This window comes from Callithrix jacchus, chromosome 2, assembly GCF_049354715.1.
Source record: "Callithrix jacchus isolate 240 chromosome 2, calJac240_pri, whole genome shotgun sequence".
NCBI lineage: Eukaryota > Metazoa > Chordata > Mammalia > Primates > Cebidae > Callithrix > Callithrix jacchus.
The window spans coordinates 32,450,915-32,476,615 of record NC_133503.1 but is presented as its reverse complement, the minus strand read 5'-3'; the positions used below and the strand labels follow the sequence as shown (position 1 = coordinate 32,476,615).

Here is a 25,701-nt window from a genome sequence, read left to right as displayed (position 1 = left end):
GGCATCCTTGTCTTGTGCCAGTTTTCAAGGGAAATGCTTCCAGTTTTTGCCCATTCAGTATGATATTGGCTGTGGGTTTGTCATAAATAGCTCTTATTATTTTGAGATACGTTCCATCATTACCTAGTTTATTGAGAGTTGTTAGCATAAAGGGCTGTTGAATTCTGTCAAAGATCCTCTTTGCATCTATTGAGATAATCATGTGGTTTTTGTCTTTGGTTCTGTTTATGTGATAGATTGCATTTATTGATTTGCATATATTGAACCAGCCTTGCAACCCAGGGATGAAGCTGACTTGATCATGATGTATAAACTTTTCGATGTGTTGTTGGATTCGATTTGCCAGTATTTTCTTGAGGATTTTTGCATCAATGTTCATCAGGGATATTGGCCTAAAATTTTCTTTTTTAGTTGTGTCTCTGCCAGGTTTTGGCATCAGGATGATGTTGGCCTCATAAAATGAGCTAGGGAGGATTCCCTCTTTTTGTATTGTTTGGAATAGTTCCAGAAGGAATGGTAGCAGCCCCTCTTTGTACTTCTGGTACAAAGAATTTGGATGTGAACCCATCTTGTCCTGGACTTTTTTTGGTTGATACGCTATTAATTGCTCCCTCAGTTTCAGACCTTGTTACTGGTCTTTTCAGGGATTTGACTTCTTCCTGGTTTAGACTTGGAAGTGTGTAAGTGTCCAGGAATTTATCCACCTCTTCCAGATTTTGTGATTTATTTCCATAGAAGTGTTTATAGTATTCTCTGATGGTAGTTTATGTTTCTGTGGTATTGGTGGTGATGTCCCCTTTATCATTTTTTATTGTATCTATTTGATTCTTCTCTCTTTTCTTCTTTTTTTTTTTTGTTTGGGGGGGAGGAAGGCAGGAAGGAAGGGAATAAGGACGGTAGGGAGGAAGGAAGGGATGAAGGAAGGAAGGAAGGGAGGAAGTGGGGAGGGAGGGAGGGCGGGAGGGAGGGAAGGGAAGAAAGGAAATCAAGAAATGAAAGAGACATTGCCGACCTGGATCTAGAGGTTTACAAGTTGATTTCTTTTTTTTTGAGAGAAGGAAAGAAAAAAAAAATAAGTAAAGGAGAGGAAGAAAGAGGAAGAGAAAGAGGGAGAGTAAATGGAAATATTGCTTTATTTTGAAAAAAATTGGGTATTAATAATGGCCAATCAATGTTTCATTTAAACTAATGGGTGGGTGTGATGTGGTATTGACAAGAATGTATATTTTGTGTATTTGAAGTGGAGAGCTCTATAAATATTTATTAAGTTTACTTGTTCTGGATCTGAGTTCGAGTCCTTGATATCCTTATTAATTTTATGTCTCATTGAATCTAAGTCTCCTATCTGGGTGTTAGGATCGTTAGCTCTTGTTGTTGCACTGATCCTTTTACCACTATATCTTTGTTGCTTTAAAATCTATTTTATCCGATACAAGAATTGCAACTCCTGCTTTTTATTTATTTATTATTTATTTTTGCTCTCCATTTGGTTGGTAAATCTTTCTCCATCCCTTTGTTTTGAGTCTTTGTGTATCCTTGCATGTGAAACAGGTCTGGATGTAACATGCCGTTGGGTTTTGGCTGTGTCTTTTGATTGGGAATTCAGTCAATTTAAATTTAGGGTTACTGCCATTTGATGTTGACTGGCTGTTTTATCCATTTGTTGATGTAAATTCTTCTTTATGTTGGTGCTCTTTACTTTTTGGTGTATTTTTAGAAAGGCTAATACTGGTTGTTTCTTTCTGTGTGTAATGCTTCTTTCAGAAGCTCTTGTAAAGCAGGCCTGGTGGTAATAAAATCTCCGAGTTCTTGCTTGTTCATAAAAGATTTTATTTTTCCTTCAGTTGTGAAGCTTAGTTTGGCTGGATATGAAATTCTGGGCTGAAGGTTCTGTTCTTTGAGAATGTTGAATATTGGCCCCCACTCTCTTCTGGCTCGTAGAGTTTCTGCTGAGAGATCTGCTGTAAGTCTGATAGGCTTGCCTTTGTGGGTAACATGACCTTTCTCTCTGGCTGCCCTTAGTATTTTCTCCTTCGTTTCAACCCTGGTGAATCTAACGATTATGTGCCTTGGGGTTGCTCTTCTTGAGGAATATCTTTGTGGTGTTCTCTGTGTTACCTGGGGTTGAATTTTGACCTGCTTTGCTAGTTTAGGAAAATTTTCCTGAATAATATCCTGAAGGGTATTTTCCAGCTTGGATTCATTCTCTCCGTCGCATTCAGGTACACCTATCAAACGTAAATTTGGTCTTTTCACATAGTCCCACATTTCTTGGAGACTTTGCTCATTCCTTTTTATCTTTTTTTCTCTAATCTTTTCTTCACGTTTTATTTCATTAAGTTGGACTTTGACCTCTGATATCCCTTCTTCTGCTTGAACAATTCGAGTGTTTAAACCTGTGCATACTTCTCGGAGTTCCTGTATTGTATTCTTCAGTTCCATTAATTCACTCGTACTCCGCTCTAAGTTGTCTATTCTCAATAGGATTTCATCAAACCTTTTTTCAAAGTTCCTAGTTTCTTTATGTTGGGCTACAACATGTTCTTTTAACTCACCGAAGTTTGTTATTATCCATTCCTTGAAGAGTGATTCTGTCATCAGGAGGCGCTCGTTCTCCATCAAGCCTTGTTCCATTGTTGATGTGGAACTGTGACCATCTTTAGAGGGAGAGGCGTTCTGACTTTGAGTATTCTCAGCTTTTTTATGCTGGTTTCTTCCTGTCATTGTAAATTTATCCTCCTGTCCTCTTTGAAATTACCAACTTTCAGATTAGGTCTCTTGAGTGGACGTCCAGGTTGTTAGTTCCCAGGGCCAGAGCAGCGGCGTTAAAACTGATGGTGCTTTTCTGCCCAGGATTCTCCTGTCGGGCTTCCTTCTTGTGTCGGTAGTAGGCGACTCTGCCTTCCTGGGGCTCCAAACCTCGGTCAGAAGGGGAACCAGTCTCGTTTACTCTGCGCCGCATCGAGGTGCCAGCGGAACCGCTGCGCCGACCACGAGAGTCGCGCTGGCGACTTGTGTGTTTCCACCACTGGGGGATCTTCTGCTCCGTGAGCGACCAGACTTTGTCTGAAAGTGTGGCGTCCTCTAGTTCTCCGCGCCTTCCCTGAGAGCTGCAATCCCGGGATGTTAGCGATCGGCCATCTTGGATCGTTCTCTCCTCTCTTTTCTTCTTTATTAGTCTGGTTAGCAGTCTATCTATTTTGTTGATCTTTTCAAAAAACCATCCCCTGGATACATTGATTTTTTTGAAGGGTTTTTCATGTCTCTATCTCCTTCGCTTCTGCTCTGATCTTAGTTATTTCCTGTCTTTTGGTAGCTTTTGAATTTGTTTGCTCTTGCTCCTCTAAGTCTTTTAATTGTGTGGTTAGGGTGTCGATTTTAGATCTTTCCTGCTTTCTCTTGTGGGCATTTAGTGCTATAAATTTCTGTCTAGACACTGCTTTATATGTATCCCAGAGATTCTTGTACATTGTGTCTTCATTCTCATTGGTTTCAAAGAACATCTTTATTTCTGCTTTCATTTCATTATTTATCCAGTAGTCATTCAGGAGCAGGTTGTTCATTTTTCATGTAGTTGTTTAGCTTTGAGTGGGTTTCTTAATCCTGAGTTCTAATTTGATTGCACTGTGGTCTGAGAGACTTATGATTCCCGTTCTTTTGCCTTTGCTGAGGAGTGTTTTGCTTCCAATTATGTAGTCTATTTTAGAATAAGTGTGATGTAGTGCTGAGAAGAATGTATATTCTGTTAATTTGGAGTGGAGAGTTTTGTAGATGTCTATTAGGTCCACTTGGTCCAGATCTGAGTTCAAGTCCTGGATATCCATGTTAATTTTCTGTCTCATTGATCTGTCTAATATTGACAGTGGGGCATTAAGGTCTCCTACTATTATTGTGTGGGAGTCTTAGTTTCTTTGTAGGTCTCTAAGAACTTACTTTATGAATCTGGGTGTTCCTGTATTGGGTGCATATATATTTAGAATAGTTAGCTGTTCTTGTTGCAGTTATACCTTTACCATTATGTAATGCCATTCTTTGTCTCTTTTGATCTTCGTTGGTTTAAAGTCTGTTTTATCAGAGACTAGAATTGCAACCCCTGCTTTTTTTTTTGCTTTCCATTTGCTTGGTAAATATTCCTCCATCCCTTTATTTTGAGCCTATGTGTGTCTTTGTGTCTTTGCACGTGGGATGGGTCTCCTGAATACATCACACCGATGGGTGCTTTATCCAATTTGCCAGTTTGGGTCTTTTAATTGGGGCATTTAGTCCATTTACATTTAAGGTTAATATTGTTATACATGAATTTGATCCTGCCATTCTGATGCTAGCTGGTTGTTTTGCCTGTTAGTTAATCCAGTTTCTTCATAGTGTCAATCGTCTTTACAATTTTATGTTTTTGCAGTGGCTGGTACTGGTTGTTCCTTTCCATGTTTAGTGCTTCCTTTAGGAGCTCTTGTAAGGCAGGCCTCATGGTGACAGAATCTCTCAGCAGTTGCTTTTCCATAAAGGATTTTATTTCTCCTTCACTTATGAAGCTTAGTTTGGCTGGATATGAAATTCTCGGTTGAAATTTTTTTTTCTTTAAGAATGCCAAATATTGGCCCCCACTCTCTTCTGGCTTGTAGGGTTTCTGCCAAGAGATCTTCTGTGAGTCTGATGGGCTTCCCTTTGTGGGTACCCTTTCTCTCTGGCTGCCCTTAGCATTTTTTCCCTCATTTCAACCCTGTTGAACCTGATGATTATGTGTCTTGGGTTGCTCTTCTTCACAAAGACACAAAGGAATGTCTTTGTGGTGTTCTCTGTAATTCCTGAATGTGAATGTTGGCTTTCCTTGCTAGGTGGGAGAAGTTCTCCTGGATAATATCCTGAAGAGTGTTTTCCAACTTGGTTTCACTCTTTGTCACTTTCAGGTACACCAATAAAATGTAGACCTAGTCTTTTCACTTAATCCCATATTTCTTGGAGGCTTTGTTTATTTCTTCATTTCTTTTTACTCTTTTTTCTCTAATCTTGTCTTCTCACTTTATTTCCTTTAGTTGATCTTCAGTCTCTGATATCTGTTTTTCTGCTTGATTGATTTGGGTATTGAAACTTGTATATGCTTCATGAAGTTCTCATGCTATTTTTTTCAGCTACCTCAGGTCATTTATGTTCTTTTCTAAACTGGTTGTTCTAGTTAGCATTTTGTCTAACCTTTATTCAAGGTTCTTAGCTTCCTTGCACTGGGTTAGAACATACCCCTTTAACTCGGAGAAATGTGTTATTATCCATGTTTCGAAGCCTTCTTCTGTCAATTCGTCAAACTCATTCTCCATCCAGTTTTGTTCTCTTGCTGGCGAGGAATTGTGATCCCTTGGAGGAAAAGAGGCATTCTGTTTTTTGAAAATTTCAGCATTTTTGTGCTGTTTTTCTCCCATCTTTGTGAATTTATCTACCTTTGATCTTTGAAGCCAGTGACCTTTGGAATGGTTCTCTGAGTGGACATCCTTTCTGTTCGTGTTGAAACTATTTCTTTCTGTTTCTTAGTTTTCCTTCTAACAGTCAGGCCCCTTTGCTGCAGGTGTGCTGGAGTTTGCTTGAGGTCCACTCCAGACCCTGCATGCCTGGGAATCACTAGCGGGACTGTAGAACAACAAAGATTACTGCCTGTTCCTTCCTTTGGTAGTTTCATTCCAGAAGGGTACCCGCCAGATGCCAGCTAGAACTCTTCTGTATGAAGGTGTCTATCAGCCCCTACTGGGAGGTGTCTCCCAGTCAGGATACACAGGGGTCAGGGAGCCACTTAAGGAGGCAGTCTGATCCTTATCAGAGCTGGAACACTGTACTAGGAGACTCGCTGCTCTTTTCAGAGCTGCTAGGCAGGGACGTTTAAGTCTGCTGAAACTGTACCCACAATTGCCTCTTTTCGCAGGTGTTCTGTCCCAGGAGGGTGGGGGCTTTATTTATAAAGTCCCTGACAGGTTGCTGCCTTTTTTCAGAGATACCCTGCCCAGTGAGGAGGGAGTCTAGTGACACAGTCAGCCTGCAGAGGCCTTGCTGAGCTGCTGTGGGCTCTGCCCAGTTTGAACTTCCCAGTGACTTTGTTTACATGATGTTAAAACTGCCGACTCAAGCCTCAGCAATGGTGTACACCTCTTGCCCCACTGAGCTCTAATGTCCCACGTTGAGCTCAGACTGCTTTGCTGGCTGTGAGAATTTCAAGCTAGTATATCTTAGCTTGCTGGTCTTTGTGGGGATGGGACCTACCAAGCCAGAAGTAGGAACAGAGAATTCCTACTTTTCCTTTCCTTGGAAATAGATTTTTGAAATACTGCAAACATTCACTTGTTCAGACTTCTTTTCGCTGTTCTTGTTGATCCTTTACTTATCTACTTATTTTCAAAAGTACACATATTTAAAAGTATATGTGTGTATATATAAAATATATGAATGAGTTGTTTCACAAACACGTGTCTATACAAAGATAGATATATGTTTGTAAAACAAATCCCCAAATGTAGAAAAATAGAGAGGAAGAAAGTGAAGATCTCCTTTCAGGTCTTTCTGCCATCAGATGCCCCATTCCCTTATTTAGAGATGATCATTGAAATTGCCTGGTCTTTCCACACTCTCTTCTTTGCATTTGTATGCATACAGATGCACATCTGCCTACATGCAGTCAAAAAATTAAGAGGATCATCCTTTACATATTGTTTTGCAATCTTTTCTTGCCTCACAGTATGCTGTAGAAAGTTTTCCATGGCAGGAGCTATAGCTGGACCCTGTTCTTTTGTCTCCCCCTTCAACTTTTATTTTAAGTTCTGGGATACATGTGCAGGATGTGCAGGTTTGCTATATAGGTAGATGTGTGCCACGGTGGTTTGCTACACAGATCAACCCATCACCTACATATTAAGCCCAGCATCCCTTAGCTATTCTTCCTAATGCTTTCCCTCCCCTTACACCACCCTTGACAGGCCCCTGTGTGGGTTGTTCTTGTCCATGTGTCCATATGTTCTCATCATTCAGCTCCCACTTATAAGTGAGAACATGAGGTGTTTGGTTAGTTTGCTGAAGATAATGGCATCCAGCTCCATCCATGTACCTGCAAAGGAAATGATCTCATTCCTTTTTATGGCTGCATAGTATTCCATGTTGTTTATGTGCCACATTTTCTTTATCTAATCTATCATTGATGGGTATTTGGGTTGATTCCATGTCTTTGCTATTGTGAATAGTGCTGTGATGAACATAAGCATGGCTGTATCTTTATAACAGCATGATTTATATTCCTTTGGCTATATATACCCAGTAATGGGATTGCAGGGTCAAATGATGTTTCTGCCCCTGATCTTTGAGGAATAGCTACACTGTCTTCTAGAATGGTTGAACCAACAGTGTAAAAGCATCCCCTCCGCCTTTTTTTTTTTTTTTTACAACCTCACCAACATCTGTTGTTTTTTGACTTTTTATAATAGCCATTCTGACTGGCATGAAATGGTATCTCACTGTGGTTTTGATTCATATTTCTCTAATGATCTGTGGTGTTGAACTTTTTTTTCATATGTTTGTTGGCCACAAATGTCTTCTTTTGAGAAGTGTCTGTTCTTGTCCTTTGCCTACTTTTTAATGGGTTGTTTTATTCTTGTAAATTTGTTGACATTCCTCATAGATTCTGGATATTAGATCTTTGTCAGATGAATAGATTGCAAAATTTTTCACCCATTCTGTAGGTTGTCTGCTCACTCTGATGATAGTTTCTTTTGCTGTGCAGAAGCTCTTTAGTTTAATTAGATCCCGTTTGTCAATTTTTCCTTTTGTTGCAATTGCTTTTGGTGCTTTCATCATGAAATCTTTGCCCATGCCTAAGTCCTGAATGGTATCGACTAGATTTTCTTCCAGAGTTTTTATAGAGGAGGCATTGTATTACGTTAATTATTTACCCTGACCATGACCAAATTAAGAGCATGATATGACAGGTATGTCTTCAGGACTAGAGAAATGCCTGAGCCCTCAAACTCAGTTTATCTTTTATACCATGATCTCATTCTTTGTTTCCCAGACTCTCTAATGCTCCTCCCCTTACTTTTCTCCAAGAAGGAGTTGGCTCGTCCAGATGTTGCTATGCCCCAAATTACTGTTTATTTCATTTGTATTTGACTTATCTTATAATGGTGCAATTAGCATGCCAAGGAAGTGCTTTTGCCCAGGGGATTGGGAATAGGGACCAGAGTTCTCTCTCACTGGAACCTCCTCAGGTCTCGTTGGTTGAATCTTAATAGTGTAATGGTTATGCTCTTTCTTGTGGTCACAAGAATATAAAACCATCTTCTCCATCTTATTTTGTTTATGCAAAGGTCTCATCGACCTTTACTTTTTTCCCCTAAAATTTTAAACTTGACTCATTTTGCCTTTATTAATCTTGCTATGTTTTTCCCTTCCACTGTAACATATTCACCTTTTGAGCAATATTGAAGCTCAACATAGATGTCATTTGTTCAAGGTCACACATATCTATATTAAGTGCCTCATTTAGATGGGCACCTTAACCAGGTGCAGAGAGCTAAAATGTCTGAATAGTGAAGTATTTTTTTCTTGATTTGCTGTAAATGCAAGCAGAAATTCATATCTGAGTGCCTTAGGCATGGAGTGAAAAGGGGACATGTTACAGAGAGTATGAAATCGTATTTAATATGAGCACTTCTCTTCCTTGGGAATCACACGAGAGTCCTCACCTGGATATACAAAGGGACCATTTTTGTGAGGCCTCAACTCTGTGATAATTTTCAGAGAAGACAGAATTTGAACTTTTAGGTAGAACTGTATTCTGCTTTCCTAGAAAATATTCTTTTTTTTTTTATACCTCGGCAACGATCTATGTTCTATTGGATCTTTAATAAATATTTGATATTGTATTTTGTTCTTTGTCCCTTAGGAAAACTGATGTAGAATGCCTAAATCTACATTTAAGAGAAATTCAGTTACAAGCCTCCTTTCATTTATACATACACCCTACAACGTACTCAGTCCATTACATTTTTTCCTGTATTTTAACTCTCCATTGCCTGTTTAAGTAATGAGTTTTCTCACCCCCAACAAAGACAGAAATTAATTCAAAAGTCTTATCACTGAGTCAAAGTCAATTCCTGCAATATAACTTTGACCTCTTTATAGATTCTTGTGAGTCTCCCCCCATGAAAATCTTCCTCGATCATGAGACAAGGGGTTCATGAGGACAAGTCTTTTTACCTGAAGGGGGCTCTGCCAATGAGGAGTGCAGTAAAATGATTTGCAGTCAGATGTGAGCCATCAATGGAGATGTTGAGGGGTCTCCCGAAAATAGTATCTTCTGTTATCACCAAGCCTGCTATCACACAGAATAAGCCACTGAGGCATTTTGAATTCTGGAGCATTTCCCAGATTTATTCCATCTCTTCTGCTCTCCATTTTTGTAGGAGCTGCATAAGGTTAAGTAAACAAAAAACAAAGGCAGGCTGCCTGTGGACAATAAACTAGCGGGGGTAAGTGAAAGTTCTTGCATTTGTTGATTAGATTTGAGACACGTAATCTGTTTCCTATTAAAATATGTCCTAGCAAAAGCATTTCAGGGGGAAAACACTAGACAAAATACTAACAAAAAATGTATCTATTTTAGTTGAAATATCTACCTTATACTCTCTTGGCCAACCAGCTGTCATTAGATTGATTAATTGGAAAAGACGAACTATGTATATCATCTAGTTTCTATTTAAGTTTCAGACGTTTCTCTTTTTACTGATAATTAAAACATCATTATGAGTTTGTACTTTGAACTTTTTCCCACCTGATTGCTTGGAGCTCCTATTTTTCCACAGAAATAAGTGCCTTGATAAAAGCTAAGTTTACCATCCTCCTCCTCCTCATTGTCATATGACAGTACATTCTTACTGAGGAAAAGAACATTTTGATGTTGTAAGCATGTCTGAATTTTCATAGCTCTGCCTTGCAGTTTCCATATGTTCTAAAAATGCATGGAAATTTCCATAGGAGACGCTAACCCCACCCATCACTTTGGTGTAATGGGCAAGTAGACTTTGTAGAAACTGTTTTCCTTACAGAATTTGTAGTCAGAAAAATATATCTCATTCCCTATGGGATTTGATTAAATAGAGGAAAGGCACAACACATCTCTTACTGTATATTGACATCATGAGGTAAACTAATTATATGCATGAATCACTCTAGTACCTTCTCCCAAATCAAGCCAAAATCACAGAGGTGTCTGAATAGTTCTAACTATAGCTAACATGAGGTTTCATTTGAAGTCACTGCTGCATATTTAAAAATAAATACATTTTTTCTGGGTTGCCTCTGGAAAATATTATTAAATGAGGAAGGACCTTGTCTGGGATGAATTCCTTTGAGCAGGAGAACATATTGAAACTACTGTGAATTCTGAGTTGGTATTTTTCAAGCAAAGGTCCATCTAAACAGGGATTTCTATTCCTAGTTCATTTAAGTGTGAGGTGTTATGATGAAGTTATTGGTATCTTGGACTATTCCATTGAAAAAAAAGAGGAGAATTAAAAACATACATGAAATTGGTTTATTTTTTGAGACTGTGTCTATACTAGAATGAGATTGACTTCATGAGCTCCATATAGAAATAACCTTCAGCTTCCTGCTGTTGAATGCAGCACCATCGTGAACTTGAGAAAGCTACGTTGCTGGCCTGACATTTTGCTGATCCCAGGCTCCCTTGCCTCAGCTGCTGGCTAGGAATCATTCCTGAGTACCCTGATCCTCTAGGACCATGAGTGATGAGCCCTCCTAAATCTAAGGACTGTCTCTCCCTGGAACACTGGACAGACTCTTACTACCATACTGGGAACCTTTAGATGTTAGCTGAAGCTTGGATTTAGGCTGACTTTCCCATGAGGAAAAGTCAGGCTTTTAGGCTTCCAATACTGGGAGCCTAAAGCAATGAGCCTCTAGTCTTGGGAGCCAGGTCTAGAGTCGATTAATTATCTCAGTCCTGGTCCTGTCTATCCCCAGTTTCCTTCTCTAACTACCAGCCTATGCCATTGACAGACATCACCAGAATTGTAACAGGCATGTACTCAGAAAAGGAAAAAAGACAAATGAACTTGAATATGAGATCTCAAACAACTAGATAGGCAAATCTCTTTTAATACTCTCCCAAAGTAAATCTAACGATTGTCTAAGTTTCATCTTCTGCTAAGAGTTTTATATATTGTGCTTCTTTCTATTTAAAATGATAATGGAGAGCTGGTTAGATTTCCAGATGTATTACAATGAGTGATTAAGTTGTAAGCCACTGGATGTCACTCTTAGGCTATGCAAGTGTAGCTAGTTGCAGTGGAGATTTTCCAGAGTAAACTAAAGGTAGAGTTCGGGGAGATAGCTGGGGTTAGAAACCAACTGAACTGTTTGAATAGGTGCATTTGCAATGTCAGTGAATTACGGCCAAATTTACCTTTAGGTTCTTATATATTTTCTTTAGACTCATTTCTCAATGGCAGTTAAACAGGACTAATAATCAGAGAAAATTCCCTTAGTGCCAAAACGCCAAAAAGACATTCATTTATCCATTCAATACCTTCATTAATCACATGCTATAAGCAGGATATTGGGCTAGTGAACTATGGAATTAGAAGAAAGGGTGAATTCATGGCACATATACCTTTAACTTACTGGAATTCAACTATGGCAAAAAAAATGAAAGAAAAATATACAAATATTGCAGAAAATTCTGTCTGTTATCTCACTCAATGAATTTGTATCTCAGAGTAATTGTTCTTGTATGTCTTTCAACCTTAAACCCAGGATTTTATACTCTGCTCTGTGACAATGGAGGCAGGAGTCTAAAGACTGCCTTTCCCAGGCTTTTTTGCTATCTGGCTTCGGGTTAGGTTCTGCCAACTGGAGGCACTGGCAGGAGATTAGAGGGTGATAGGAGGGTAGAAGGGATGCTCCTTCTGATTTAAGTTCTGGTTGGAGTCCCTTCATCAGTAGCACTCAAATAGGACTCCAGCTTATTTTAGCATTTCCAGCATTAGCGCCACAGTGGCTCCTTCAGAGGTACCAATAGGAACTGTGCCACATTCCCTCTTAGAGCTCATCATTGGAGGCCAAATAGCAATTACATGACATCTGCTCAGAGGTTGCTGAACCAGCTATGTAGTGACACCTGGGTGGTTGGAGTATCTGCTCTGTGGAGACCCTTCCCCCAAGAAATGGTGTCCTGGTAACATCATTTATTCTCTTTTAATCTTCCAGCCATAAGAGTCATAGCTGCTTTCTAAACTATGAATACTAGAGGTACCTGAACAGCATTTTTTGTTAGTTTTTTTTCTTTTTGCTCTTTCAGCCCTCCAGTTGCTGTATAACTGATATCCTATATTAAATCACCTGTGTTTGAAACACTTGGCATGATTTCTGTTTCTGTTTTCCTGATGGGATCCTGACTGCAGTAAGAATGAGATGAGAGGCCAGAAACAGTGACTCACACCTGTAATCCCAGCACTTTGGAAGGCCAAGGCAGGTGGATCACCTGAGGTCAGGAGTTTCAAACGAGCCTGACCAACATGGTGAAACCCCATCTCTACTAAACATACAAAAATTATCCAGGCATGGTAACATGCACCTATAGTCCCAGCTACTCAGGAGACAGGCAGGAGAATCGCTGGAACCCAGGAGGCGGAGTCTGCAGTGAGCCAAGATCACGCCACTGCCCTGGATCCAGCCTGTGCAACAGAGTGAGATTCTGTCTCAAAAAAAAGAGATGAGAGATACCAGTGTTCTCTTTTCTTATCCAGTATCACACTTTGTGTACCTTTCATGGTTGAGACATCTTGTAACACTGATGTTTATGTTTATTTATACTTTCAAACAATATAAACCTACTCACCAGCCAACTGGTGATCAACCCAAACCAGTAGAATGTAAAGCTACATACACATAAAGAAGTTAATGATACACTGGCCAGTTCCAGCACTGGGAGAAACCTGACCATGTTGGACTTAAGGACCCATGGTTGTCAAATTGCCCCTTTCTAAGGAATTTCCAAGGATGATTTGGCCAGATAAGACTTTTGCCCTATATCACTGTAGAAACTGAAACTTTAATAATGATATCTCCATAGTATACTCTTGCAAAGGTGAGCAAGACCAGAGTTCTTGCCTTTAAAATCTCTCCAACTAATAGAAGACATAAGGTATGTACAGACAGACAATGCATGACAACACTTGATGGGAGCAAAACACACAAGGATAAACCCATTTGTTACCAGGTAACAGTGAGAGTTTATGAAATAGGTTGGAAGAGGAGGAAAATGTGATGCATGGGTTCTGCTAGAGACTTCATTCACTTGCTTGCTCAGAACAAGAAATGATCATTATTTCAATTTTAAAGACCTATTTGGAAGAAGATAATTGCCTGATCATGAAGCATTGCTTAATATATAACTTACCTTCTCCTAATATATCAATGCCATTTTATTTTCTTTTTCTCAATGAGCATGGAAAATACAGGTGTACTTCCTCAAGGACTCTCAATAATGCATTCTTTAAAGGTTTAACACATTTGTGTTAAGTTTTCATTTTGTGCTCGGTTCCTTTTTCAGTGTGTTTGTTTCCTTTTCTCCTCCTAGAAAACATGTGATTATATTCCTTAGTTTCAAGTTTTATCAGCCCCAATCCTTCATGTGTCGCTTCTGGAGTTGCTGAAATAATCACTGTCTTCAGCATAGACCACCAGGATAAGAAAGGCAAGAAAGGGACCTTCCAGCTATTGTGCTGGGACCATCAGTCCATGGGAGGTTTTGAATCTCAGTAAGTTTCATTTTACCAGGTCATCCACCTCTGAAGGTGGTGACATACTAGGGTGAGAGATGACTTAATGGTGAGGATGTCTTCACAAGTTCTCATTTGAAGTGGCTTTTGAAGAATAAGGAGTAGATGTGGGAGGGGGGCAGCAGTCAACTCTTTTCTTCCATTATTAAATCTTTTGGAATTCAGCATGTTTTTTTCAAAATATGTTTGCCTAAAATTCTTAAGGATTAATTTAAAAGAAAGGAGCAAGAAGAAAAGAAAGAGGTTTGAAGCTGAAGAGAGAATACTTGTTGCCCTTTTCCCTTATGGTTTGAACTTATTTGAACCGTTTTTGTCCTGCCATGTGACTTAGCTTGAGGAATTTTTTTGCTGGTTTTGGACAGTGATGGGGATGTAGGACAAATTTTCCCTGAAAATGCCCCTCCTATTTCTTTGAACTATATCAAAGCACACTCCATACATAATTCTGTGCATTTATTTCCTCTTCACGGCAACTCATTCCAGATGAATGTGACAACCTGATAGGTACCAATACAATGGAAGTAATAAGCTTATTTAAAACTGATTTTACTTTACCCTAAAACAAAATATCTGTGTAACTATAGCTTGCTGAGTAGAAGGTAAAGCTTTATACAAATGAAGGATCTAATGAGATACTGTTATGTTTTGAATATTGGTCTGTGAAATTGCTGGAAGAACTTGGCTGCCTTACAACATTACGTTATAGACAAACTTCAGCATGGAGTAATATAATTCATATACACCTTAATGGGAACCTCCTGGCTCTGACTCACAGCAAGAAATAAAGCCAAACACTCCAGTCTGTGGTGCTTGTTTAAGTTCCTGCATTTAAATCTGGAGTCATATTTACTTTGTATTTATTTTCTGAAGTGAATGATATTGTGGTGACCAGAATTCCAGATATGATTAAGGGATGCCTCACCTTACAAAAAAGGTCAATATTAAATTTTCAGAAGGTAAGCGAGAAGAGAGTTTATTTTCAAACAGGAAAGACATGACCAAGAGCCCATAGACAGCAATCCAGTGGGGGAATTTAGCTTTGTTTAGAAGTCATCTAAGCAGGATGTGTGGAGGAGACACATGCTAGGTTATAAAAAACAAAAAAAGGAAAAAATAATTAAGGAGGCTAAATCCTAGCTTGTAGCACCTAGACTATAAGTATTTAACATAATTGCAAACTTGCCGTCAATTAAATAAAAATGTCAAATCAGCTGTTGTTATCATTTTGGTTAGACAATTGGTTGATTGACTAGTCATTTTGCTATCTTACAAAATGAAACTGGAAAAAAGTTGAATGTATAATCATATCTATGTATAATGATTAAATTGCTTTAGGAAAATGAAATTAATATGCTTTACTATCCCCACAACCAATTGTATTAAGGGTCATTTGATCCACAGTGATGCAGCAAAATTCTGACAGGCCTCCGTGGCTGGTTCAATTATAGTTATTTTAGTTGTGAAAACACAGTTTCAGTCTCCATGACCTAAGCAATACAGGTGGTTGGGGCAATTCTCCAAGTACTCTAATTTAGAGAAAACATTGGCTTTTCTGGAAATTACCTGGGTCATCTGACATGTATTTTGCTTAAACTAGTTCAGTAGTTTTTCCAATTCTCTGCTCTGTCCAGAAAGATACAATCTACAATGCCTGGACACAAAATATAGACTGTAGATGGGGAATTTTCTTAACTATAGGGCTTTAAATAGGCCTTTCCCCCCACCCCAACTTGCAGATGCAGTCTCACCTAAAAGTAGAAAAAAATAATTGATGTAGTTCTATATTGCATTGGGGTGTGGTGGGATGAAACAACAGAGATCCGTAGATCCTCTGAATCAGGAACCAGAATGCCACAACATTAGCTTCCCAATGAGACTTATAGACACAAGATCTTCCACACCAATGATTTCCAAACATTTCACTAACCATTGTATCCAATAATCAGGATTGCACTAATATAGAAAAAATATATTTTCTAAACAGGGACATTTATATGATTGGGGTAGGAATTGCAAACTTAAATGCTAAGACAAGATGGCTAAATTGAATGACTGGGCGTAAGGTAATATGGAGTAGTGGAGACTATGGCAAACAGGAGAACTCATGTCCCATATAAAGGTGACATCCATTACTCAGCTTTAGCCCAATTGATACCATTTGGAAATATGTCCCAGCCCTGCCAAATCATCCATTTTTTAACATGTCAGAAATCTAGATCTTTACATGAAATTTCCCAATGTTTAAATGCTGGCAATCTCTTGGAGCTTGAGGCAGCCAATTAATAACAACCCCCCTTTTCTCCGCTTGAGTTCATTATGAATTAAGAAATGACACAGGAATAAGACAGATGGAGATCAAGATGTCAACATTATTACTGATAAAACTGATTGGAGAACAATGCTGCAATCCGTAGCCAAAATATATTTTCTAATTACCACTCTCAGAAGAAATCTTGGGTATGCAGAACAGCTTTGTCAGGGGAGAAAGGGTAAAAAAGAGAAATCATTATGCTCCCAGATTGTTAATAACTTTACCCAATAAAGAAAGGACAAATGACTGTCAGAAGTAACCTCCTACCCATCAGGGAGAGAGTTCAGCGAGTTTCTAGAGTGGAAATTCTTCCGACCTCAAACCATCACACTACATACACATGAGAATATCTCAAAGATTTTGCAGGTTTGGTTACAGACCATTGCAATAAAGCAAATATCACAATAAAGCAAGTCACATGAATTTTTTTATTTCCCAATGCTAATAAAAATTATGTTTACCCTATAATGTAGTCTATTAAGTGTGCAATAGCATTAAGTCCAAAAAGACAATGTACTTCATTAAAAAATATTTATGAAAAATGCTAATAATCATCCAAGCCTTCTGTGAGCATAATCTTTTCCTGATGGTGGAGGGTCTGGCCTTGGTGTTGGCAGTTGCTAACTAATCAGGGTGGTGGTGGCTGAAGGTTGGGGTGACTGTGGCAATTACTTAAGGTAACAATGAGGTTTGCTGCAATTGATTGACTCTTCTTTGCATGAATGATTTCTCTGTAGTATGCAATGCTATTTGATGGCATTTTATCCACAGTAAACTTCTTTCAGAATTGGAGTCAATCCTCTAAAATGCTGCCCCTGAATTATCAACAAAGTTCATGTAATATTCTAAATTATTTGTTGTCATTTCAACAATGCTTACAGCACCTTCACCAGGAGTAGATTCCATCTCAAAAAACCACTTTGCTCATCCATAAGAAGCAACTTTCATTTGTTCAAGTTTCATCATGAGATTGTGGCAGTTCAGTCACATCTTCAGGCTGCACTTCTAGTTCTGTTGCTATTTCCACCACATTTGCAGTCACTTCCTCCACTGAAGTCTTGAACCCCTCAAAGTCATCATGAAGGTTGGAATAAATTTCTTCCAAACTCCTGTTAAACTTATTTCATGAATTATGAATGTTCTTAATGGCATCCAGAATGTTGAAGATCCTTTTCAGAAAGTTTTCAATTGATTTTGCCCAGATTCATCAGAGGAATCACTATCTATAGCATTTTTAGCCTTAAAAAATGTATTTCTTAAACAAGAAGACTGGAAAGTCAAAATTATTCCTTGATCCATGGGCTGCAGAATGATGTTGTGTTATCAGCCATGAAAACAGCATTAATCATGTTGTGCACAACTCCACCAAGTTCAACAGTGGAGACCCTCCTACACTGTGTGGGTCTCCCATTTGGTTTGCTGTAGACCTCTGAATGGGAAATAGCATTCATAGTTTTTCCATTCTTGGTAGTTCTGGAAATGTTCATTATTAAATGCAGTTTGCAATGAAGAGTCCATTGGCCAGGGCAATGATATTTGCCATAACAGAATCAGTTTTGTTATCATGGTTTGGCATTGCAAATGGGTATCTTATTCAACAGTTAAAGTAAACAAAGGCCAGTTGCAGTGCCTCACACCTGTAATCCCAGGATTTGGGGAGGCTGAGGCAGGAGGATCACTTGAACTCAAGAGTTCAAGGCCAGCCTAGGGATTATGGGGAGACCTCTTCTCTAATAAATTTTTTTAAAACAATTAGCCGGGCATGGTGGTGCATGCCTATAGTCCCAGCTATTCAGGAGGCTATGCGGGGGAGGATGACTTGAGCCTGGGAGATGAAGGTTGCAGTGAGCTGTGACTGCACCACTGCACTTCAGCCTAGGCAACAGAGTAATATAATACCCTGTCTCAAAAACAACAATAGCAACAACAACAACAACAACAAAAAACACAAACCAGTAAACAGAGTCATCCATGATGGAAATGTCTTAAAAAAAGATTCCCACCCATCCCTGCGCCGTGATTGAATCTCAATAAGTGATTTACAATCTAACTCCCATTTAGAAAAATTCCTCTTCTAGAATCATAATTAATTAAAAATATCTTCTCAGTTTTGTTTTAGCAGTGGTCGGGGACATTTTTGATGTGCGGCTCTAGTTTGCTGTTTTTTAGTTTGTTTATGACTATTCAAAATCTGTTTTTGAGGCAGATGACATCCACATCTCAAAATGATAATCCTTTCCTTGCATACTATTTCTTGCATTTCCTCATCTGGAGCTTTCTCCCACCAATATTCAAGGGAGGCCTACAGGGGCAGGGTGCTTTGAAGGGGGCACTAAACAGGATGTTGGAATTTATGCCTGGTTTTGTCCTTTTTTGTTCAAAGATGACCCTATTGGATAGATTTATCTATATAAGGGCATGAAGAAAAAAATTTCAGCCCTGGCTTTCTCAGCCTGCTCAGATATCGAACTTGAACCGCAGCCCCTACCTGCACAACCCAGTAGGGAAGTTAATCTCTATCAAGGCAGACAGAAAGCCTAGACCTTCAGATCCACCAGCCAGGGCTGGGCCGTGATCCAGTTGTAGGTTCTAACTAAAGTGAACCCTAGGCATGTGTCATCTACCAAAACTTAGCTACCACATAGCTTCTATTTACTGAGTTCCCACCATGGTTTTGAACTGCACTAAATGTATCTCACACATTATCTCTTTTAATTTAATCCTTGCTACCTCCATGAGCCTCATAGATGAGGAAATTCGGGCTCAGAGTCATTAAAGTCCCACAAAAATCACACAGCTAGTGAGAAGTAGAGCTAGGATTTTATCCTGGATGTCAGATTTAATGCCTCTTGAACCCTGTCTGTTGGCCTGTTACTGCAATTTCACCTTTATCTAGGCATTTTGATTAGCACTGTAGTTCTCTATTTGGCTGGGAGCCATGACATCCTGCCTAGATTTTAATAAGCCCTATCTATGTGGATGCAGAGTTCCCAGCCTTGAGGTTGATTGTGTCTCTTACTCTAAACCATCAGGTAGGGACAGTCTTAGTTTGCTGTGTCATCACAATATATCACAAACTAGGTGGTGTAAACAACAAAAATTTATTTTCTCACAATTCTGGAGGCTGGAAGTTTGGGATCAAGTGCCAGCAGGTGTGATTTCTTCCGAGGCTTCCCTCCTTGGCTTGCAGATGGCTACCTTCTCACTGTACCCACACATTATCTTTTCTCTCTAGTTGCACATCCCTAGTGTCTCTCCTGTTCTCAGCTCCTCTTCTTATAAGGACACCAGTCAGATTGGATTAGGGCCCACCCTAATGGCTTCATTTTCACTTAATTGCCTCTTAAAGGCTCTATCTCCAGATACAGCCATATACTAAGTACTGGGGGTTAGGGCTTCAACATGTGCATTTTTGGGGGGTGGGGAGACAATTCAGCCCATAACAAAGACTGAAGGGTCTGCTGCCAATAAAGTGATTACTTGGGTCTCTGGTAATATATCTGATTGCTTTTGACCATCACTCTTGGCCCTGCTAGAATGCACTACTGTCCTGAACTATCCTATAGGAGGGGACCTCTTTGAATGTGAAGACAGCTGGAAATTTAAGTCTTGGATTTTATGCCCCATTGCCTCATATTCTGACTTCTATCCTGCTATAGGCTGAATGTCTGAATCCCCTCAACCTTCATATGTGCAAACGTAATACCCAATGTGATGGGATAAAGAGGTGGAGCCTTTGGGAAGTGATTAAGTCATGAGGGATCCACCCTCATAAATAGGATCAGTGCCTCTGAAAAAGAAGTTAGAGTGACATCCCTGGTGCCTTCCACCATGTGCTCACACATAGAAGGTGCTATCTATGAGATATGGGCACCCACCAGACACCAAATCTACTGGCATCTTCATCTTGGATTTCCCAGCCTCCATACATTTCTTTTGTTTATAAGTTACTCAGTCTAAGGCATTTTGCTATAGAAACCTGAACAGACTAAGGCATTTTCATTCCCTGCTATCTATCCCACAGAAAAAGACCTGAAAACATCAGTTTTGTGCCTGGACTGAACAGACTGATGCTCAAGGCCATGCTAACATTCTCTTAACATAGAAGACTCCAGTTATAATACAGATTAAACTGGATATATCTTTATATGAGGCTCTTTATTTTCACATTATGGCCATCTTTTAGTCTTTACACCAATAAGGCGACCCACTTACCTGTATAGTTGGTGTTTAAAAGTATCTTTGGGGGGGGGGCAGGTGGCGAGAGGTTCTTAGCAATAAAATGTAGCAATTAAGCACTCAAGCTCTGGGAGATCAGATTGCCTAGGTTAGTATTTGAGTGCCATCTTATTACTGAGTGAACTTGGGCAGTTTTCTTGACCTCTTAATGCCACACTTTCCTCATCTGTAAAAGGAAAAATTAATAACACCTACCTGACGGATTTGTTGTTAGAATTAAGACATACAGTGAAGTTAAAATAGGGCCTGATGCATAGTAAGTACTCAATTTCAGCTCTAACCTTTATTATTAGCATAAGAATTTACAGAATTGTCTTTATTTCATTCTTTACTATTAGTTTATCCTGGATAATTTTTATAAAATCTACATTCATGTCATTTATTTGTCTATAAAAGATAAAAATTCAATAAAAACTGGCTTAAGTATGGGAAAGAATTTATTGTCTCTTGTAAATCAAGCAGTCTAGGAGCATAACACCATCAGATATGGCTTGATACAGAGCCCAAGAGCCCAAATGACGTCACCAGAACTCAATTTTTTTTTCTCAGCTGTATTGCTTTTATGTTTCTCTATTCTTTCTGATTCCCTTCTTATGGTTTAAAGACTGCTATCATCAGCTCTTGGAACTGCATGATTCTAGGTTAAAATCCAATAAAAAAAAGAAAGGAACATCTTTATTGTAGTATTTCCAAAGAAAATGACACCCTGATTGGAGTTGGTCAGCCCATGTGCTTAGCTTTGGTTTGATTACTGGTGCCATAAAGAATCAGGAGTTTGATTGGCCAGATCTGGTTCATCCACCCCACTGTTGAGTTAGGGTTAGAGTCAACTCCATTGGAAACACATGGGTTGGAAGTGGGGAAATTGGGGTATAGCTACCAGAAAAAAGGTTACAAGATTCCAGACAGGAAAATAATAGATGTTCACAGCATGATTGTATTTTAAATAGATTTTTAGGACTTTGGGCATGTGTGGGGCCTCAAGCACATATCAGAGTTTTGTTCTGTTCTACTGTGTGTTCAAACCCACAAACTGGATATGAATTATGTCTGGCATTATATGGAGACAACACTAGTGCAATTGAGATAGCATCTCTTGGGGCTTGATGCACAGTAAATACTCAATTTCAGCTCTACCTGTATTATTAGTGTAGGAATTTACAGAATTGTCTTTATTTCATCCTTTACTATTAGTTTATCCTGGGTAATTATAAAATGTACATTCATTTCATTTGTCTATAAAATATAAAAATTCAACCAAAATTGACTTAAGTATGGGAAAGAATTTGTTGTCTCTTATAAATCAAGCAATCTAGGAGCATAATAGCATCAGATATGGCTTGATACAGAGCCCTAGAGCCCAAATGATGTCACGAGAACTCAATTTTTCTCTATACATTTCTCAGCTATATTGTTGTGAGACATATGTTAACATATACAATTGTGGGAATATGAAGGATTTTTACGTTTTGGTTCTAGGAATAGAGAAGAGCTCATTAACTCTTCTCTCCTTCATTCCAACCCCTTTCCTCCACCTGCCAAAAGGGGAATTATGGATAGGTCACCCACTTTGGGCAGAGTCAGTCACTATACAGCATTAAAAGCTCCATCTTCTCTCCTTCTGGGTGGTACATTGACCTGGTCCTGTTGTAATGGGAGAAGGTCCAGGCATCTCTTTTTGAATGCTTATCTCCACTAGATCCTAAGAATGCTCAGTTCAGCTTTAGGCACTGAAAGCTTCCCAGGGATAAACATACAACTAGTTAGGCTTTGTTGAGACAGACTAGCCTTTCCACTTGCTTCTAGTCCATTCAAACCTGTCTTGCTTGACTACAGAAGCTCTCTACGGATTCTAGCCTAGCTGGCTTGAATTCCACTTTGGCATTTCAGGTCAAAGCCCTTGTACTTTGTCTCCTTTGTTTAATATCTCCCTTGGAGATATTCTGAAAGAAGTAGTGGTCCACCCAAGGGAAGGATTTAGGTAGTGCTAAGGTTCGCTAAAATACCACCATAATATCTTCCTATTACCACTTAATTGCACCTAATTATACATTCCAAACACAACTTTTGAGGACATTTAGTTTAATCTCATTGTCTTTAAGATCCCGAATTAAAGGTCCAAAGAATGAATAAAGGGGAAATCAAAGGCATATTATATTGCTCATGTGCTTGAAGAATATGGATCAGTAGTCTGAACTTGGCTGTCAAAATTCTTGATAAGAATAAAAGAACCTGGCTCCAAGAACAAAACTTGAGTAAAACATCTTAATGGAACTGACTGTTTACTAATATGATTTTCATGGGAGGATCTGGCCCTAGCTCAAAATAAATTTAATACAAGCTAATCTACTAAGGGGATTTGTTTTCTTAACCCAAAGCCTGAACACCATGTCTGTGAAGTATACCACTGTACATGGTGTAATTGTTGTGTATTCCCCTCATTAGGAGAAAGAGTGGAAAATATCAAATCCTGTCAAATGAAGCAAAAGAAAAAAATTGGTCTTTCATTTGTAGAAGAGAAAATAACACCCCAGGGACTCCAAAGCCTGCTCTGTATTACCCAACATTCTCTAATTGAGCCCTCCTTAAAAAATCCAACTTCACAAGTGATATCTTAGAAATTTCCTCTAATTTAAAGTACTCCATGTTCAGCATCTGTGAATGTCCCCTTGTGAGCTAGAAGGACTAATGATCAAAAAGAAACTGGTGAGATATAAAGGTATTTAACTTCTCTCATATGAGTTTAGTGATTTAGAAAAGACTGATATGCCAGGTTTTTTTCCTTATTTTAATGACCTTTCCCGCATGAAGCCTCCCTGATTCCCATAATAACACTTTGTTTATACAGATAATTTTCTTTCCAGCAGGAGCTCTTACATGCTTTCATAACCTTTTCTCATAAATCAAGTCAATGCACTGTGAAGTTTGATGGGGCACAGGGGTCAGGAGTCTTCCCCTTGAGTCTGCCAATTGAGACACTGATTGCTTCGTTTCCCCTCCTAGACTTCTAAGTGGGGTGATGCTGGTGCAGGGACCTGGGGGCATAGTTTGATTGGGCAGGAAAGTCACCCCACAGTGGCCCAGGGGTGATTGCAAACTCTATGAGAAATAGAATGTCTGAGAAGGCCCCCCGTGAAGAAGCCAAATTCCAAATGTGTGTCCAGGTTGTGGAAAGCTTAAGTCAGAGATTCTTGGGTTGAGCTTTGGTTATCTCTTAGGAATGCCATAATTTTTATTTACCCAAGTATCCATTTAAAATTAAAAATAACTTCACTGAATGACTCAAGCAAATCAGATGGTATTCTTTTGGTAGCACAAGAAAGAAAAAAGCCAGCCCAAATTGGTATATACATATAAGAAAAATTAATGAATGATGTTACTGGGATATGCAAGGGAGGGGCATCAGGTACAGTCTGATCCAGGGGATCAAATTGTATGAAGCAGCTTTTTCTTACTCTCATCTCTTGCCTTAGGTTCCCACTAGATGTTCTTAGCTAGGCTTTTTATTTTAACACAGACTGAGAAAGATGGGAAAAGATGGCGGCTAGCAACCTCCTATTTCATCTCCTCCAAAGGAAGTGAGGGGCCTCTTTTCTCTTGTCATGTCTCTATCAAACTTCAAGGAGTTCTGTGACTCTGTGATTCAAGTGTATGGATGGGTTTCCCAAAGATGTAGTAGGATGGAAATTGCAAAATTTCACTGGAGTGACCCATCTTTGTCAGCTCTCTACTCCTCTTTTCTGAAACCTGCCCTGCCCCACCTCATTATGTGTCTGTGCATGCGCGCGCACACACGCGTGCACACACACACATACACACCCCTAAAATATTCTGAAAGGAAATCTCATATGATAAACATAAATATGGCACAACCAACAAATTACAGTTGTTTAGGATCTTATCATAACCCCATAGACAGTGGCCTTTTGCCACTTGCAATATGTATTTCACAAACACAGTTTTATCTAACCAACATATGTGCCAGGCACTGTTCTGAGTATTTCACAAGTATTAACTAACTCAATTCTTTTTTTTTCTGAGATGGAGTCTTGCTCTGTGGCCCAGGCTGGAGTGCAGTGGTGCAATCTCAGTTTGCTGCCTCCTGGGCTCAAGAGATTCTCCTACCTCAGCCTCTTGAGTAGCTGGGACCATAGGTGTGTGCCATCACACTCAGCTAATTTTTGTATTTTTAGTAGAGATGGGGTTTCACCGTGTTGAAACTCAAACTTCTGACCTCAGGTGATCCACTAGCCTTGGCCTCCCAAAGTGCTAGGACCACAGGCGTGAGCCATTGTGCCCAGCCAATTAACTCAATTCTTTTAACAAACCTATGAGGTAAGTACTATTGTTATTACCATTCTACAGATTGGAAAACTGAGGCTCAGAGTGGCTAAGGCACTTGTACACCAGTGGTAGGTGTCAGAGCCTGGATTTGAATCCAGATGGCCTGGAAACATTTTCTTTGCAAAGAACTTAAATGTATTAAATACACTGTCTCCTGTTTATTAGCCCTTTTGCTATTGAAGTTACTATATTAATGCTTTCTGTGTCCCTTTGCTTGAACTACACTTCATAGTTACCAGCACATGTCCTGTGTTTTCCACTGCTTTCTGACCCATTTCCTCATCAAGTATAGATAGCAGGGCTGGCATTGCTTTTAAGCCAGCCGGACATTAGAGATGCTTTACAAGGAATCTGACACATAGCAGACTCTCAATATAGGTTCATTCCTTCCACCTGTACCCTTTTCTTTCCAGCTAATATTAACTTGGCTTATTCATTCATTCATTTATTCATTTATTCATTATTTTCTCTAGCTTTAATCTTGGAAAATGGGTAGGTTATTGCATCCCATTTGAGAAAAGCGAAACACCCTGAGCTTTGAGCAGTTAGGAAGAACTTTGTATTCTTTTTTTTTCAACTTTTAAGTTCAGGGGTATATGTACAGGATGTGCAAATTTGTCACATAGGTAAACGTGTGTCATGGTGATTTGCTGCACAGATCTGCACAGATCAAATCATCACCTAGATACTAAGCCCAGGATTCTTCAGCTATTTTTCCTGATGCTCTCCCTCCCACCACCCAAGTGCTTTGTATTCTTATAGAAATATAAATGCCTTTTTCTTGGGATCTGCTATACTATTGACCACTTAGACAGATAATCCAATGAATGAAGTCTCACTCCAGCCCTGGGTTCCTCCTGGCTTCCAACCCTGCCACAAAAGATGAATGCCTTAGAACTAGATTCAGTAGTGTCCCCTCCACCATTTCTGTCTACCTGGGATCACAAGATTTGACTTTATTTGGAAATAGGTCTTTAT

The 25,701-nt window shown here is 39.2% G+C and overlaps 1 long non-coding RNA gene across 7 annotated transcripts in view; it reads left to right on the top strand.

Moving 5' to 3' along the window:
• Nucleotides 1–25,701, top strand: part of LOC118151662 (uncharacterized) — a 288,187-nt gene that overhangs the window by 37,666 nt on the left and 224,820 nt on the right. For 2 of the 7 annotated variants that reach the window (XR_004740075.3, XR_013530817.1), the window contains exon 3: nt 9,432–9,497. The exons of the other annotated variants lie outside the window; for them this stretch is intronic. This is a non-coding gene — a long non-coding RNA (uncharacterized LOC118151662). The remainder of the gene's footprint in view (nt 1–9,431; nt 9,498–25,701) is intronic. 7 annotated transcript variants of the gene reach the window in all.